At 44.6% G+C, this 16,271-nt stretch overlaps 1 protein-coding gene across 13 annotated transcripts in view; it reads right to left on the bottom strand.

Moving 5' to 3' along the window:
- TP53BP1 (tumor protein p53 binding protein 1) overlaps positions 1 to 16,271 on the bottom strand; it is an 84,320-nt gene that overhangs the window by 43,564 nt on the left and 24,485 nt on the right. The gene's annotated exons all lie outside the window — the stretch shown is intronic.

The following is a 16,271-nucleotide window of genomic DNA, read 5'->3' as shown; positions in this document are numbered from 1 at the left end:
TTAGTTTTTTTTTTTAAATTAATGTTTAAGTCACATTTAGATTCAGAAAAGCTATTCAAACTTTCTTGCAAACTGAATTATCTTGGAGAATACACAACTGAGTGCAGCAAGGCTAATGGAGCATAAGAAATTCAAGAAAATTATTGTTTCATTACTAAGAGTTCTTCATATTTGACTTTTATATTCAATAACTATAAAAGTTGTTACAATGCTTTAAGAATTAAAGATGGTTAAGGCCTTGTCTACACAACAGTTTTGTCAGCAAAAGGCAGCTTTTGTTGACAAAACAGTGGAGATATGCACACTACAATGCTCCTGCTGACAAAACTCTCCTGCTTTGCCAACAAAATAAAACCAAGTTAGATTGACAAAGCATCAGTGCAGACACTGTTTGTTACACTGCTGTAACTGGCCTCCAGGAGGTATCCCACAATGCCCACCGTGACTGCTCTGCTCACCGTTTTGAACTCCGCTGCCCTGCGCCCAGCTACACAAGCACGTGCCCCCTCCCCTTTCAAAGCCCCAGAAAGTTTTGAAACTGCTCAGCCTGGAAAGTTCACATAGCTACTGCCCAGCTGAGCATGCTCGCTCCCAGCAGCAAATGCACTCGTGCCTGGACTACAGGGGAGAGGGTGGATCTCCTGGGGCTGTGGGAGAACTCTGAAAGAATCATGGAATCAAAACATTAACATGGAATCCTGCTCTCCTTGACACTAGGACCACAGTGGCAGGGAGGCAGGACAGATTGCTGCAGGCAGGAGGGGGGCGGGGGAAGAGACTCCTGATGCACTGTGCAGACCCAGGGAGGGAGGTGGGGGCTGATGTCAGGGTTGGGAAGACAGGTGGACACCAGCTGTCTGTGCACCAGTTTCTGGCTCAGGATTGGTTGCTTCTGGCTGCTGTCTGAACTTAGAGAGACAGCATGCCACACTCTCCCCGAACACACACACTGTCTCTCTCACACTCCCAGCTACCTTCAAGACACCACTGACTTCCTGAGGAAACTTCAATCCATCGGTGATCTTCCTGATAACACCATCCTGGCCACTATGGATGTAGAAGCCCTCTACACCAACATTCCACACAAAGATGGACTACAAGCCGTCAAGAACACTATCCCTGATACTGTCACGGCTAACCTGGTAGCTGAACTTTGTGACTTTGTCCTTACCCATAACTACTTCACATTTGGGGACAATGTATACCTTCAGATCAGCGGCACTGCTATGGGTACCCGCATGGCCCCACAGTATGCCAACATTTTTATGGCTGATTTAGAACAACGCTTCCTCAGCTCTCGTCCCCTAAAGCCCCTACTCTACTTGTGCTATATTGATGACATCATCATCTGGACCCATGGAAAAGAAGCCCTTGAGGAATTCCACCATGATGTCAACAATTTCCATCCCACCACCAACCTCAGCCTGGTCCAGTCCACACAAGAGATCCACTTCCTGGACACTACAGTGCTAATAAACAATGGTCACATAAACACCACCCTATACCGGAAACCTACTGACCGCTATTCCTACCTGCATGCCTCCAGCTTTCACCCTGACCACACCACACGATCCATCGTCTACAGCCAAGCTCTGCGATACAACCGCATGTGCTCCAACCCCTCAGACAGAGACAAACACCTACAAGATCTCTGTCAAGCTTTCTTACAACTACAATACCCACCTGCAGAAGTGAAGAAACAGATTGATAGAGCCAGAAGAGTTCCCAGAAGTCACCTACTACAGGACAGGCCTAACAAAGAAAATAACAGAACACCGCTAGCCGTCACCTTCAGCCCCCAACTAAAACCCCTCCAACGCATTATTAAGGATCTACAACCTATCCTAAAGGATGACCCAACACTCTCACAAATCTTGGGAGACAGGCCAGTCCTTGCCTACAGACAGCCCCCCAACCTGAAGCAAATACTCACCAACAACCACATACCACACAACAGAACCACTAACCCAGGAACTTATCCTTGCAACAAAGCCCGTTGCCAATTGTGCCCACATATCTATTCAGGGGACACCATCACAGGGCCTAATAACATCAGCCACACTATCAGAGGCTCGTTCACCTGCACATCCACCAATGTGATATATGCCATCATGTGCCAGCAATGCCCCTCTGCCATATACATTGGTCAAACTGGACAGTCTCTACGTAAAAGAATAAATGGACACAAATCAGATGTCAAGAATTATAACATTCATAAACCAGTCGGAGAACACTTCAATCTCTCTGGTCATGCAATCACAGACATGAAGGTCGCTATCTTAAAACAAAAAAACTTCAAATCCAGACTCCAGCGAGAAACTGCTGAATTGGAATTCATTTGCAAATTGGATACTATTAATTTAGGCTTAAATAGAGACTGGGAGTGGCTAAGTCATTATGCAAGGTAGCCTGTTTCCTCTTGTTTTTTCCTACCCCCCGCCCCCCCCAGATGTTCTGGTTTAACTTGGATTTAAACTTGAAGAGTGGTCAGTTTGGATGAGCTATTACCAGCAGGAGAGTGAGTTTGTGTGTGTGGTTTTTGGGAGGGGGGTGAGAGAACCTGGATTTGTGCAGGAAATGGCCCAACTTGATTATCATGCACATTGTGTAGAGAGTTGTCACTTTGGATGGGCTATCACCAGCAGGAGAGTGAATTTGTGTGGGGGGGTGGAGGGTGAGAAAACCTGGATTTGTGCTGGAAATGGCCCAACTTGATGATCACTTTAGATAAGCTATTACCAGCAGGACAGTGGGGTGGGAGGAGGTATTGTTTCATATTCTCTGTGTGTATATAAAGTCTGCTGCAGTTTCCATGGTATGCATCCGATGAAGTGAGCTGTAGCTCACGAAAGCTCATGCTCAAATAAATTGGTTAGTCTCTAAGGTGCCACAAGTACTCCTTTTCTTTCTGTTCTGTAATGTTATTCTCCAAGATGTGTTGCACATGTCCAGTCCATTCCACTCAAGGTGTGCACACCCAGTGTGTCAGATGAGATTTTTCTTTTAGCACAGGGGTGGGTAAACTTTTTGGCCCAAGGGCCACATCGGGATTGCAAAACTATATGGAGGACCGGGTAGGGAAGGCTGTGCCTCCCCAAACAGCTTGGCTGCCTGGCCCCTATCTGCCCCCTCCCACTTCTCACCCTGACTGCCCTCTTCAGAATCCCTGACCCATCCAACCCCCCTGCTCCTGTGACCCCCGCCGCTAACTGCCCCCCATCCACCCTCCCTTCTCCCTGTCCCAACTGCCCCAATCCCTATCCACACCCCCGACCCCTGACAGGCCCCCCTCCCCCAGAACCCCTAACCCATTCAACCCCCCCTGCTCCCGGACTGCCCTTCCGGAACCGCCAACCAATCCAACCCCACCCCCCGCTCCCTGTCCCCTTACCATGTCAGAACCAACCACGCCACCGGACTGCCCAGCAAGAGCGGCAGGCCAGAGAGCTGGCGGTGCAGTGCGGCGTGCTCAGACTGCAGGGGAGGGGCTGAGGGCTAGCCTCCCCGGCTGGAGCTCAAGGGCCAGGCAGGATGGGCCTGCAAGCCAGATGTGGCCCACGGGCCGTAGTTTGCCCACCTCTGCTTTAGCACTACCCATCAGAGCAATGCATAGCCCTTCGCTTCCTCATAGTGCTGCACAATGGTATAAAGGGCAGAGCTTTCCCCGACCCTGCTTAGTTTCCTCTTACCAGACAGACTCCAGCATAGAGGGGAAGGAGGGTGGGTCGTGGAATGGACACGCACAGCACATCTCAAAGAACAACAGTTACAGGACAAGTTAGTCACAGTTTTTCTACAATTGATTGCACACATCCATTCCACTTCAGGGGATTTAAAAGCAGTTCAACCTGGAGGTGGGACTGGAGTCTACCTAAATAATGACCGAAGGACACGTCCAAATTTGGCATGGTCTCTAGCCTGTTGAGAGATGGCACAGTGAAATGCAAAAGAATATACTGATGACCAAGTTGCAGCTCTAAAAAAGTCCTGTACAGGTAATTGAGCTAGAAATGCTACAGAAGATGCTTGTGATCTCATTGAGGGCGCTGCTAGTGTAGTTACAATGGCAACGCTGTAACAAACATACGCAGGAGGAAATCTGTAACGAGATTCTTTGAGAGGAGACTGGATCCTATCCGTGACTATCACGAACTGTTGTGAGAATGACCTAAACGATTTAGTCCTGTCCAAGTAAAAAGCTAACACTCTCCTGACATCCTGAGTGTTAAGTCTCTCCTCATCCTTATGAATCAGAGGCTTAGGAAAGGAAGTTGGTAAGTATACCACGGATTGATGGAGACGTGAGAAACCACTGTGATGAGAAATCTTGTGAGGGCAAGGTACTTACGCCCTCATCCAAAAGACTGTATATGGCCGGTCAGATACTAGGGCTCTCAATTCTCCTGATCACCTCATAGAGGCAACTGCCACCAAAAAGGCTGCCTCCATTGAAAGATGAAGCAACAGGTGGCCAGCGGTTCAAAGGGTGGACCCCATATCATAGTTAAGATTTGAGTCTTGAGGAGGAATAGGACTCTCTACTTGGGGATATAACCTGAACAGATCCTTCAAAAACCTGGGTGATGGGGGATTGGAGAAAAGTGAGTGATCATCAAGTGCAGGACGGAAAGCGGAGATAGCTGCCAGGTGAACCCTGATGGAAAGACCATGTATAACACAGTCCAGAACATGCTGTATAGGTGCCCAGACGGGAGAACCATTTTTTTTTGCTGAAATCACAAGAAGAACCATTTTCACTTAGCAAGTAAACATACCTAGAAGGTTTACTGCTATTTGTGAGTAAATTCTGATATCCCTTAAACACTGAGGCATTAATCATGGAACATGCAGGCTGTAACATTAAGGACAACTAGGCTGAGATGAAGGAGACTACCGTGGTCATGTGAGATCCAGTGTGGCTCTGGTGTTAATGGAGCGCTGGTTGCAAGGCTCAGCAGAGTGGAAAACCAATACTGACAAGGCCATGCCAGTGCTGAGGAACATGAGAGCATGTTCTTTAACACTACTCTGGGAATGAATGGAACTGGAGGGTAAGTTTGTCTTTCCAGGCAACAGGAAAGCATCCATCAGGGACCCGGGACCGTGGCCTGATCTTGAACAAAATTAGTGACACTTTCTGTTGTGATGAGCTGCAAATAGGTATATGTGGAGAACCACCCCTCCCACCCCACCCCCACCAACCTGTGGTAGTATGGGTCCAAACACTTAGGAAGTGGGATAACTTGTTAGAAAAAACAGGGCTAGGATATAAGGTAAACTGGTAAGCTGTCCTCAAACAAGGCAGTCAGACTGCATGGCATTCTCAGGCTGTCTGGATGACTCTCAAAGTAGATGAAAAATGATGGGGGGGGAGAGGGGTGTCTCTTCCTATGACTCTCCCAATCCCACCAAGACTGGTCAAGTTACGTAGGCAAAAAGAGTTGGTAACAGTAAAATGACTGAGGATGGAATTGCTTCTTTTTAGGGAGTGGAGCATAAATCTTCAAAGACTTCAAAGTACCCCTTGAGACTGCAGAGTTTATCATCAGTCTCCTGGGGGAAAAAGGGCTAGACCCTCAAAGGAGAGATCCACAGCTGGTCCAACAGACTATCCAGGAAGACCTGATGACTGGACCCATGAACACTTACATATTGTGACAGCAGATGCCATGGCCACAGTTGCAGTCTCTCTCTCTCCAGGCTGCTCTGGATGAGGCAGGGGTCCTAGCCACCAGCTTTCCCTCATCCACTACTGCCTGAAACTCTTTTCTGGCATTCTGATAACCTGTCTGCCATTTTGAGAACATTGTACCAGAGGGAGAAATCTTATCTTCCCAGCACGGCTTGCTGGTTCAGGATATGGAATCCACTGCTGCAGATGAGTTTCTTTGCCTCTCAACTTTGGGTTAGAAGCAGGCTGCCAGTCATGCTCCTTCTCATTCACTGCCAAACCACCAAGACTCTGGTAGTGGTGGGGTGTGTGTAAAAGTGCTCTTACCCCAGTCAGGAGCCAAGGTACCTCCGTTCAATCCTTTTGACCACTGTTGATAGAGAAGATGGTGTTTGCCACAAAGCACTCCTGGAATGGCCTTGTTTATGGGGACAGCAATGCAGGAGGGCCCTGTTGAAACCAAAATATCCACCACATGACGTGAGCTCTCCTGAACCAGCTCCACTTGTATGTCTGGAGAGGAGGCCACCCTCTTCAACAGGTCCTGATATGTCTTGTCATTATCCTGAAGAGGTAAGGCCCCTGGACACTACCGCCTCATTGGGGAGGATGAGGAGGAAGCCAAAGCAGGTTAAGGTGGAGCCGCCAGTAACTTCTCCAATGGAGGTTCCAATGGAGGGCAGTTTACACGTGCTCAGTACCCAGTTCGGTACCAGCAGTGACTCTGCAAGTCTCATAGCACGCACTATCCTGGCATTAGGAGTAGGGTGAGGGGAGGATCTGATGGTGGGAGGAAACCCCAATGAGTTCCAATATGGCCATTGGGAGAGCACTGGGCACCAACCTCTTCCATAGCAAGGATCCATGCTCCTTAACCAATGAGGAACTCCTGCTGGAAACCAAGGGCAAAAATCCTGGGATGGAGAATAACACTTCCTCACGAAAGCTTATGCTCTAATAAATTGGTTAGTCTCTAAGGTGCCACAAGTCCTCCTTTTCTTTTTGCGAATACAGACTAACACGGCTGTTACTCTGAAACTTCCTATCCAGAGGCTGATACACATGACAGTACTGAGGAAAGCATACTAGGCTTGTCTCTTGGCAGCACCAGGCACAGAGGTGCAGGAGGAAGCAAAGCCAATCATGGTACTGATAGTTGATCTTTTCTGGAAGATAAGTCAGTCTAAGGGTTTATCAGCACCAGACAAGATGTCTCCTGAACCACTGGAGAGGCCAGTACCGAGAGGCACAGGAGATTCCAAGCAGCTGCATATGCCTCCAAGGTTGTTGGCACAGAGGTTCCCTTGATACGGCTGCTATTGCATTGAAGGGGTTGGCACCACGAAGTGAGACAGTGCTCCAGCAACAGCTGGAGTCAACCACCCTACCTGAGGTGCTGTCAGCACCAGGGAGTTTCTCCTCTCTGAGGACCAGTTTCTCAGCTTCTTTGCTGGTTGATGGTGTTGGAAACCTTGATCTTTTGGAAGATGAGTCCTTCTAAGCATCCTGCCAATGATTCTTCCTTGGCACCAGGAAATGAGAGTGGTGCTGAGACTCAAACGTTCAAAGGACCACTTCTTATTGAGCAATCAGTCCTCACCCTGAGCAGAAAATCTCCAAAGCTGGACACAAGACAGCCTCCATGAGAAGGTGACAAAGCCTCACCTTCCTATCTTTTCTAGTTTGGGGCATGAAGTCCCTGCAGATCTAGCACCTGTCTCAGATGACCCTTGCCAAGGCACTTTAGACACTAAGAATGAGGTTCACTCACTGGCATAGATTTTCTGCAACCAGTGCAAGGCTTAAGGCCCAGAAACTGAGGTATCCCCAGGTACTGGGCATCAGGATCCAGAACAAGTGGGACTCTGCAAGATCTACTAAACTACGTTAAATCTACACTAACTATACTATACAACTACTAAAAATCACGTACCAACTATATACACAAGAACAATTTCCTTGAGAAATAACGCTTGTAGAAGCAAGCTAACGCACTTTGACTACTGACCACAGGGAGTACGAAGAAACCATCATGCAGCAGTACGAGACAGCAGATGACACATGCACTGCCTTGACAAGTACTACTAAGGGGAAATTCTCTGACACTGGTGCACTTGAAATGAAATGGACATGCACAATCATGCGCAATCACAAAGGATTTCTGATCCAGTATCTTACTAGTATTAAGGCTATTACCTCTTTTGCAATGTTCAGCCAATAGGGGACAACACAAAAACCCTTGACTGGGTCCGATTCCATCCAGTACAGGAATTGATACATGTTAAGACAACATAATATCTGGTACGTTACACAATGCCAAGCAATAAAAACAACTGAAGAAGGGCAGAAGGAGCGTCCTGTTAATCCAAAGTAAGAGACCTGACTCCCCAATGAACAGGAATCTTTATACAACACGGAGCACACTGTCAGCTCTGAATAAAATAACTACTACTACAACACAGGAAATTATTCCTGGATATTTAGAGGCTACTAAGTCTCCTTGGCCCCAAGAACCTCTACTTTCTCGCCCAAACCTTGAACTGCTTTCAAAGCGTTATTTTGTTTTCAATCAATCCTGTCCTACTATCAGATATCTAGATCCAGTCTAGTAAAGGAACCGCTGCTTTCCTGTGCTAACAGAAGTCCCTACTGAGGCAGAGCACAACCCAAGATAGAATCACAAAAATTTAGGGAGGGAAGGGACGTCGAGGGCTCACTTAGTCCATGACTATATGCTAAGCCAGTTTTAAGTTCACGTAAAGCATCCCTGTCCAATGTTTTTCTCTAACCTGTTTTTAAAAGCTTCCAGAGATGGGGATTCCACAACTCATAGACATTAAGGTCAGAAGGGACCATCGAGTCTGACCTCCTGCACATTGCAGGCCACAAAACCTCACCCACCCACTCCTGTAACAGACCCCTAACCTCTGGCTGAGTTACTAAAGTCCTCAAATCATGGTTTAAGGACTTCAAGTTACAGAGAACTCACCATTTACACTAGTTTAAACCTGCAAGTGACCCATGCCCTATGCTGCAGAGAAGGCGAAAAACCCTCAGGGTCTCAGCCAATCCCATGTGGGGGAAAATTCCTTCCCAAGACCAAATATGGCAATTAATTGGATCTTGCCCACATGCTCAAGGTCTACCAGGCAGATACCTGGGAAAGAATTCTCTGTAATAACTCAGAGCCCTCCCCATACAGTGTCCCATCTCCAGACGTTGGGGATTTTTTGCTACTGACAGTTGCCGATGTGCCACATGCCATCATAAGAAGCCCCATCCCCTCCATAAAAACTTATCAAGCTCAGTCTTAAAGCCAGTTAAGTTTTTTGCCCCCACTGCTCCCCTTGGAAGGCTGTTCCAGAACTTCCCTCTTCTGATGGTTAGAAACCTTCATCTAATTTCGAGCTTAAACTTGTTTATGATCAGTTTATAGCCATTTGTTCTTGTGTCCACATTGGTTCTTAACTTAAATAACTCCTCTCCCTCCCTGGTATTTATCCCTCTGATGTATATATGAGAGCAATCATATTTCCCCTTAGCCTTTTTTCGGTTAGGCTAAACAAGTCAACCTACCTAAGTAACTTATTCTGCTGCTTAACTATCCTTATACTTAAAAAGTTTTTCCTACTATCTAACCTTACTCTCCCTTGTTGAAAACTAGGCTAAGTATTTCTTGTCCTACCTTCAGTGGATATGGTGAACAATCACAGTCCTCTTTATTACAACCTTTTACATATTTGAAGACTTATCACATTCCCTCCACTGCCATCTCTTCTTTAAACTAAATAGGACAAGTTCTTTGAACTTTTCCTCACAGGCTAGGTTTTCTATACCTTATTTTTGCTGCTCTCCTTTGGACTCTCTCCAGTTTGTTCACATCTTTCCTAAAGCGTGGTGCCCAAAACTGGATACATAACTCCAGCTGAGGCCTCATCAGTGCCAAACAGAGTGAAACAATTCCCTCTCACTTCTTACATACAATACTCTTGTTAATACATCCCAGAACGATATTTGCCTTTTTTACAATCCTGCAGGACTGCTGTCTAGCCAGTTATTCCCAAATTTTTATTTATGCATTTGATTTTTCATTCTTAAGTGCAATACTTTGAACTTGTCTTTATTGAATTTCATCTGATTGCGGACCAATTCTCCAATTTATCAAGGTCACTCTGAATTTTAATTCTTTCCTCTGATGTGTTTGCAACTCCCTCCCATTTTGACATCTGCAAATTTTATAAGCATACTCTCCGCTCCATCAGCCATGGAGGGAATATTAACAAAAATATTGACTAGTACCGGACCAGGACTGAACCATTTCATAGACAGTCCCAGTCTGACAGTAAACCATTGATAACTACTCTTAGTATGGTCTTCCAACCAGTTGTGCACCCACCTTATGGTAATTTTATCTAAACCATATTTCCCTAATTTGTTCATAAGAATGCCATATGAGACCGCATCAAAAGCAAAGGAGTACTTGTGGCACCTTAGAGACTAAAATTTAGAGCATAAGCTTTCGTGAGCTACAGCTCAAAATGGGAGATTCTCCATCACTGACAATTTTCAAAATCAACTCTGGATGCTTTTCTAAAAGATCTGCTCTAGGAATTATTTTGGGGAAGTTCTATCGCCTGTGTTATCCAGGTAGTCAAACTAGATGATCACAACAGTCCCGTCTGGCCTTGGAATCTATGCATTTCCATATTCCACCCCCAATCAAATATCCACACACACACACACACACACACACACACAACACTTCTCCATGTTTCTCTTCCATCTCACTAAATAATGTGCTTATGGTCTTCATCATACTTTCAAACTCCAAAAGTCTCTTCTCATTTATTGGATTGTTCCATCCTATTATGTGGTCATGTTTTTCACAAAGTCTGGTATTGAAGACACACAAATGTTCAGTGATCTCATTTCATCCAAACTTCCCTCTAACACTTGGACTTCATCTCAACGACTTCTGTTCAGGCATAAGGAAATCTGCCACTTCGGGGATGCCTACACTGCAATTAAAAACCAGGGGCTGGCGCATATCAGCTGACTTGAGCTAGCAGGGCTTGGGCTAAGGGGATATTTAACTGTGGTGTAGATGTCTGGGCTTGGATTGCAGTCCAAACTGAGACCCTACCACCTTGCAGGGTCTTAATGCCTGGGCTGCAGCCCGAGCCCACAACACAGTTAAACAGCCCCTTAGCCAGAGTCCTGCTAGCCTCAGTCAGTTGGCACTGGCCAGGCATGTTTTTAATTACAATGTAGGCACACCCTTCCTTGACCTTTCCAACCAGGATCTCTCATTCCCAGCAGTTAGTGTGTCCCATGTCACAAAAACTGAGGAAAAGGGCAGAGAGCCAAAAAGAATATAAAGAAGTTGGAAAAGTTATCAGGAAGAAGTTAAAGATGCCATAAAAGGCAACAACAACAAAAGGAAGGAAGATATAGATAAGTAAGTTAGAGAACAGCAACAAAATTGATTAAGGGGCTAAACAGACTGACCAGGAAAGATTCAAATAAATTAGTATATCTTGGCCAATTGAAGACTGATGGACGAAGTGAGAGAGAAGAGGAAGTTATAAAGGTATACAAGTCTTTGAAAACAAAAAGGGAGTGGCACAATTTAGAGTAGTAAGCAGTTATGGGCAGAAGTTAAGCAAGGGAAATTTAAGCTGAATGTCTTAAGACACAAGGTAGGTGAGAAGTAATATCTTTTATTGGACCAACTTATAACCTCACATGCGTCGTCTCTCTAATATCCTGGGACCAATATTGCTACAACAACGTAGGAAAATTTGACAGTGATATCTATTACTTTATGTCTAGTTTTTTTAGAGCAGAGCTAAAAAGACTAATCACCTGAACAAACAATCTAGAACAAGCTTTAGGGGACAATCCTGCAGGGGTCACTCATCCTCAGGGGATGGAATTTAACTAGTCCAATATTTTTATGTGTTTCATTGGTCCAGGTCCCAGACTGCCCTATCTGAATCTGCCAAATGATTCACAAACATGCCTTCCTACTGAGCAGTTTAATTTAGCTCAACAGAATTATGTAGCATTGTAAGACCTGCCATAATCACAGCAATATACATATTGCTATAATGGATGAACCTACAAAGCAAATAGCGGCTCATATACCCAGAAAATCATTGTGAAGGTTTAGATATGGTTAACTTGGCATAACACAATCTTTGCAGAGCTGCATAAAGACAACACACAGTCACCTACTGATACTCAATGTTCCCAGTTCCTCACTTTCATGATCAACTTCAGAGCGAGAGGCATCCCTCTACTGCAGTAATAGGATAGGAAAAACAATGTATTTAGTTCACAATGGCAAAACTGTTGTGAATACAGTTTCAACTGTAGAAGAAACGTACTGCTACGTTCAGTGGAAAACGGTGCTGTAAGATATTGGAATTTCACACCTCTTTGTAGAGGGCACTCTTACCCGCACTGAAATGGCCAAAATCTTATAAAATTTGCACAAATATGGGGGCGGGGGAAAGAGGGAGAATCATTAGAGAGTTACTCCATTTCGGAATCAACTACTATCCATTTCTCTCAACTTTGTGCAACAACCTCTCAGACTGTCCATCCTGCAAAGACAACTCCAGAGCCCAAAAAACCTCATTTTTGATTTAACACTGAAATATCAAGATTACCACTACTGCCTTCTAATGAAACTTCCCTTGTATATCTTTTCAAATGAGTGAAATTACTACGTTTGTTCTTGTATTTTAAATGAAACAATTTTTTTAAAAGGGAAATTTCCTGCAGAATTTAGAGATAGCAACCCAGAGTTCTTGTTTAATGACCTAACAGTGCACTAAGTGAAGTAGTACTCAGTGATATGAATGAGCAGTCAACGGCATTTAAAGAGTTGATGCACACGTATCTAAGGGTATGTCTACACTACACACTCCTTATGGTGGCATGTAGAGTACATACACTGTATGCCCCTAGTACGGATATAAACAGCAGTGTAGAAGATGAGGCATTGCTTAGGTGAGTAAGGACATGCCTGAACCCTTAGGGTATGTACCCTACATGGCTCTCTACATGCCCAAAGAGTGCCTCCCCTATCTATGCGTCTATTTTCAGCAATGTAGTGCCCTGCAGCCTCCCCACTACTGAAGCCTTTCCCCATTGCCCAGAAAGGCTCTGGCAGTAAGGAAAGGCACCACTAGTGGGGAGCTGCTGGAGCATTCCCCCACCACACAGAAAGGGTCTGGCAGTGGGGAAAAGCTCCATCAACTCCCTGCAACAGGGAAAGACTAAGTACATTTTCCAGACCTGAAGAAGAACTCTGTGTAAGCCTGAAAACTTGTCTCTTTCACCAATAAAAGTTGATCCAATAAAAGACAGAGACATAACGTGAGTGAGGTAGTAACATCCTGGGACCAACACAGCACAACACTGCATAATTCTTAACTTGTTCTGACCTTATTTTAGCCTCAGATCCTACCCTATTTACATTAATCTTCACTATGTTAGTCGTCCAAATCAACTGCAAATCTTCTTGGTGAAAACTGAAGCAAAACAGGCATTTAACACTCTGGCCATTGCTGAATTGTCTGCTACCATCTTTCCCTTCTCATTGAGTAATGTACTTGCTATGTCCTTAGTCTTCCTCTTGCTTCTCATGTAATTGTAAGATGTTTTCTTGTTACCCTTTATGTCCCTAGGTAGTTGAATCTTATTTTGTGCTTTGGCGTTTCTAATTTTGTCCCTACATACTTGTGGGGCTTTTTTCATATTCATCCTTCATAATTTGACCGAGTTTCCACTTTGTGTGTTTTTTTTTTTTTTAAATAAGTTCAGGTTGTTGAAGATCTTCTGGTTAAGCCATAGCGATCTCTTACCATACTTGTTATCCCTCCTATGCTTTAGGATAGTTTGCTCTTGTGCCCTCAATAATCTCTCTTTAAAAAACTGCCAATTCTTTTTTTCCCTTAGACTTGCTTCCCACAGAATCTTGCCTACCAAATCTCTCAGTTTGCTAAAGTCTAATTTGAAGTCCATTGTCTTTATTTTGCTGGTTTCTCTCCTACCATTCCTTGATCACTTTCACCCAAGCTACCTTGTATCTTCAAATTCTCAACCAGTGTGACCCTACATGTCAGAATCAAATCTATAAACAGCCTCTTCTCTAGTTGTTTTCTCCATGTTCTGGAATAAAAAGTTGTCTCCAATGTTTTCCAAGAACTTGCTGGATAATCTGTGCTCTGATGTATTATTTTCCCAACTGATATCTGTGTATTTCAAGTCCCCCATCACCACCAAGTCCTGTGCTTTGGATGATTTTGTATTAGTTTTAAAAACAAAACAAAAAATCCACAACCCTCATCTACTCTTCTTCCTAGTTAGGTGGTCTATAGTAAACCCGTAACACAGGGGTTCTCAAACTGGGGGTCGGGATCCCTCAGGGGGTCACGAGGTTATTACATGGGGGTGGTCACGAGCTGTCAGCCTCCACCCCAAACCCCGCTTTGCCTCCAGCATTTATAATAGTGTTAAATTAAAAACACTTGTTTATATATTTATAAGGGGGGGTCGTACTCAGAGGCTTGCTATGTGAAAGGGGTCACCAGTACAATAGTTTGAGAACCACTGCCCTAACATGTCATCTCTCTTGGTTTTTTACCCCTTTTATCCTTACCCAGAGACTTTCAACAGGTCTGCCTCCCACTTCTATCTTGACAAGGAATAAAAAGCCAGTGTGAAAAATAGAGATGGGGATGGGGAGTAATAGGCACCTGTATAAGACAAAGCCCCAAATATTGTGACTGTCCCTATAAAATCAGGACATCTGGTCACCCTAATCTTGACTTCAGTGTAAATGTAGTCATTGACATGCATGGCAAACCCACCTCTCATTTTTCCCTGCCTGTCCGTTTCGAACAAGCTGTACCCTTCTACACCAATATTCCAGTCATGTGAATTATCCCATCAAGTCTCTTTGATGCCAATTATGTTATAATTATGATTATTAATTAGTATTTCTAGTTTTTCCTGTTTATTATTTATAGTCTTTATTCAATGCACAGACATCTAAGTGCCCACATGGATGAATCTTAGAACCATAGGGCTAGAAGGGACCACAAGTATCATCTAGTCTAACCCACAGCCAAGATACAGGATTTGTTGTGTCTAAACCACCCAAGACAGATGGCTATTCAGCATTTTTTTGAAAACCTCCAACAAAGAAGCTTCCATGACTACTCTAGGCAGTTTGTTCTATTCTCCTACTGGTCCTACAGTTAGGAAGTTTTTCCTGAGACTTAATCTAAAACTGCTATCAACCGTTTGAACCCATTGCCTTTTGTCCCGCCTTCTGAGAAAAGAGAAAACAGTTTTTCTCCATTGTGTTTATGGCAGCCTTTCAAGTATTTGAAGACCGCTATCATGTCCTCCCCTTAATCTCCTCTTTTCCAAATTAAACATACCCAGGTCCTTCAGCCTTTGCTCATATGGCTTGCATTCCATCCCTTTGGCCATCTTTGTCACTCACCTCTGTATCTTTTCTAGTTTCTCTACATCCTTTCTATACATCAGTGACCATAACTGGACACAGTACTCCAGCTAAGGCCTAACCAGCGTCAAGTAGAGTGGTATTATCATTTCCCATGACTTGCATGCTATGCGCCTGTTAATGCAACCCAAAACTGTATTTGCTTTTTTTGCAACAGCATTGTATTGCTGACTCACGTCAAGGTTGTGATCCACCACAACTCCCAGATCCTTCTCAGCAGTGCTGCTGCCAAACCAGTTGTCCCCCATTCTCTATCTGTGCATTTGGTTTTTCCTCCCTAAGTATAGCACCTTTTATTTGTCTGTGTTGAATTTCATTTTTTCATATGTAGCCCAGTTCGCCAATTTTATCAAGATCCCTCTGAATTTTAGCTTTATCCTCCGAAGTCCTCTCCAGTTGGATTGCTTCCTTAACCTTGTAGGTCTCCATATGCATATTTTCAAGGAGTTCCTGATGTGCCTGGATGCTCTTCAGCTTGGCCACCTCCTCCTGTGGCTCTTCCACCGGATGCGTGAGAGAGCCTACCACTAGGCACCTGCCACACTGCATGATCTCGCCAGCCTGGCTTTCTATGATGGGGAAATAAAGGCCACAGCCTCTGCAAATCCACATCAAGACTTGGGTAGAGGCATCCATGCTCAGGCTCTCTGTCTGAACACAGGTGCAGATGGAGGATCCAGGAGCAGCGCTGGTATTGGCGATACAGACTTTCCAAACCATAGTGATTCCATTCTCTCTCTCCTACAAGCCCCCGCACTATCTAGTCTTAGTGGGAGCCTCATCTACCTCAAAGTTACTCCTTTCTTCCCAACAAGAAACTCAACATGAAAATGCAAAGAGAAGATTATGAAAACAATAAAAGAGGCCTGGAGATATGATTGCTCTCTATAAATACATCTGAGGGGATAAATAGCAGGGAGGAAAAGGGAGTTATTTAAGTTAAGCGCCAATGTGGACACAAGAACAAATGGCTATAAACTGACCATCAACAAGTTTAAGATCGAAATTAGATGAAGGTTTCTAACCATCAGAGGAGGGAAGTTCTGGAACAGCCTT

This window comes from Lepidochelys kempii, chromosome 10 (assembly GCF_965140285.1).
Source record: "Lepidochelys kempii isolate rLepKem1 chromosome 10, rLepKem1.hap1, whole genome shotgun sequence".
Lineage (NCBI taxonomy): Eukaryota > Metazoa > Chordata > Testudines > Cheloniidae > Lepidochelys > Lepidochelys kempii.
The sequence above is the reverse complement of the archived record's forward strand: the minus strand, read 5'-3'. Positions and strand labels throughout refer to the sequence as shown.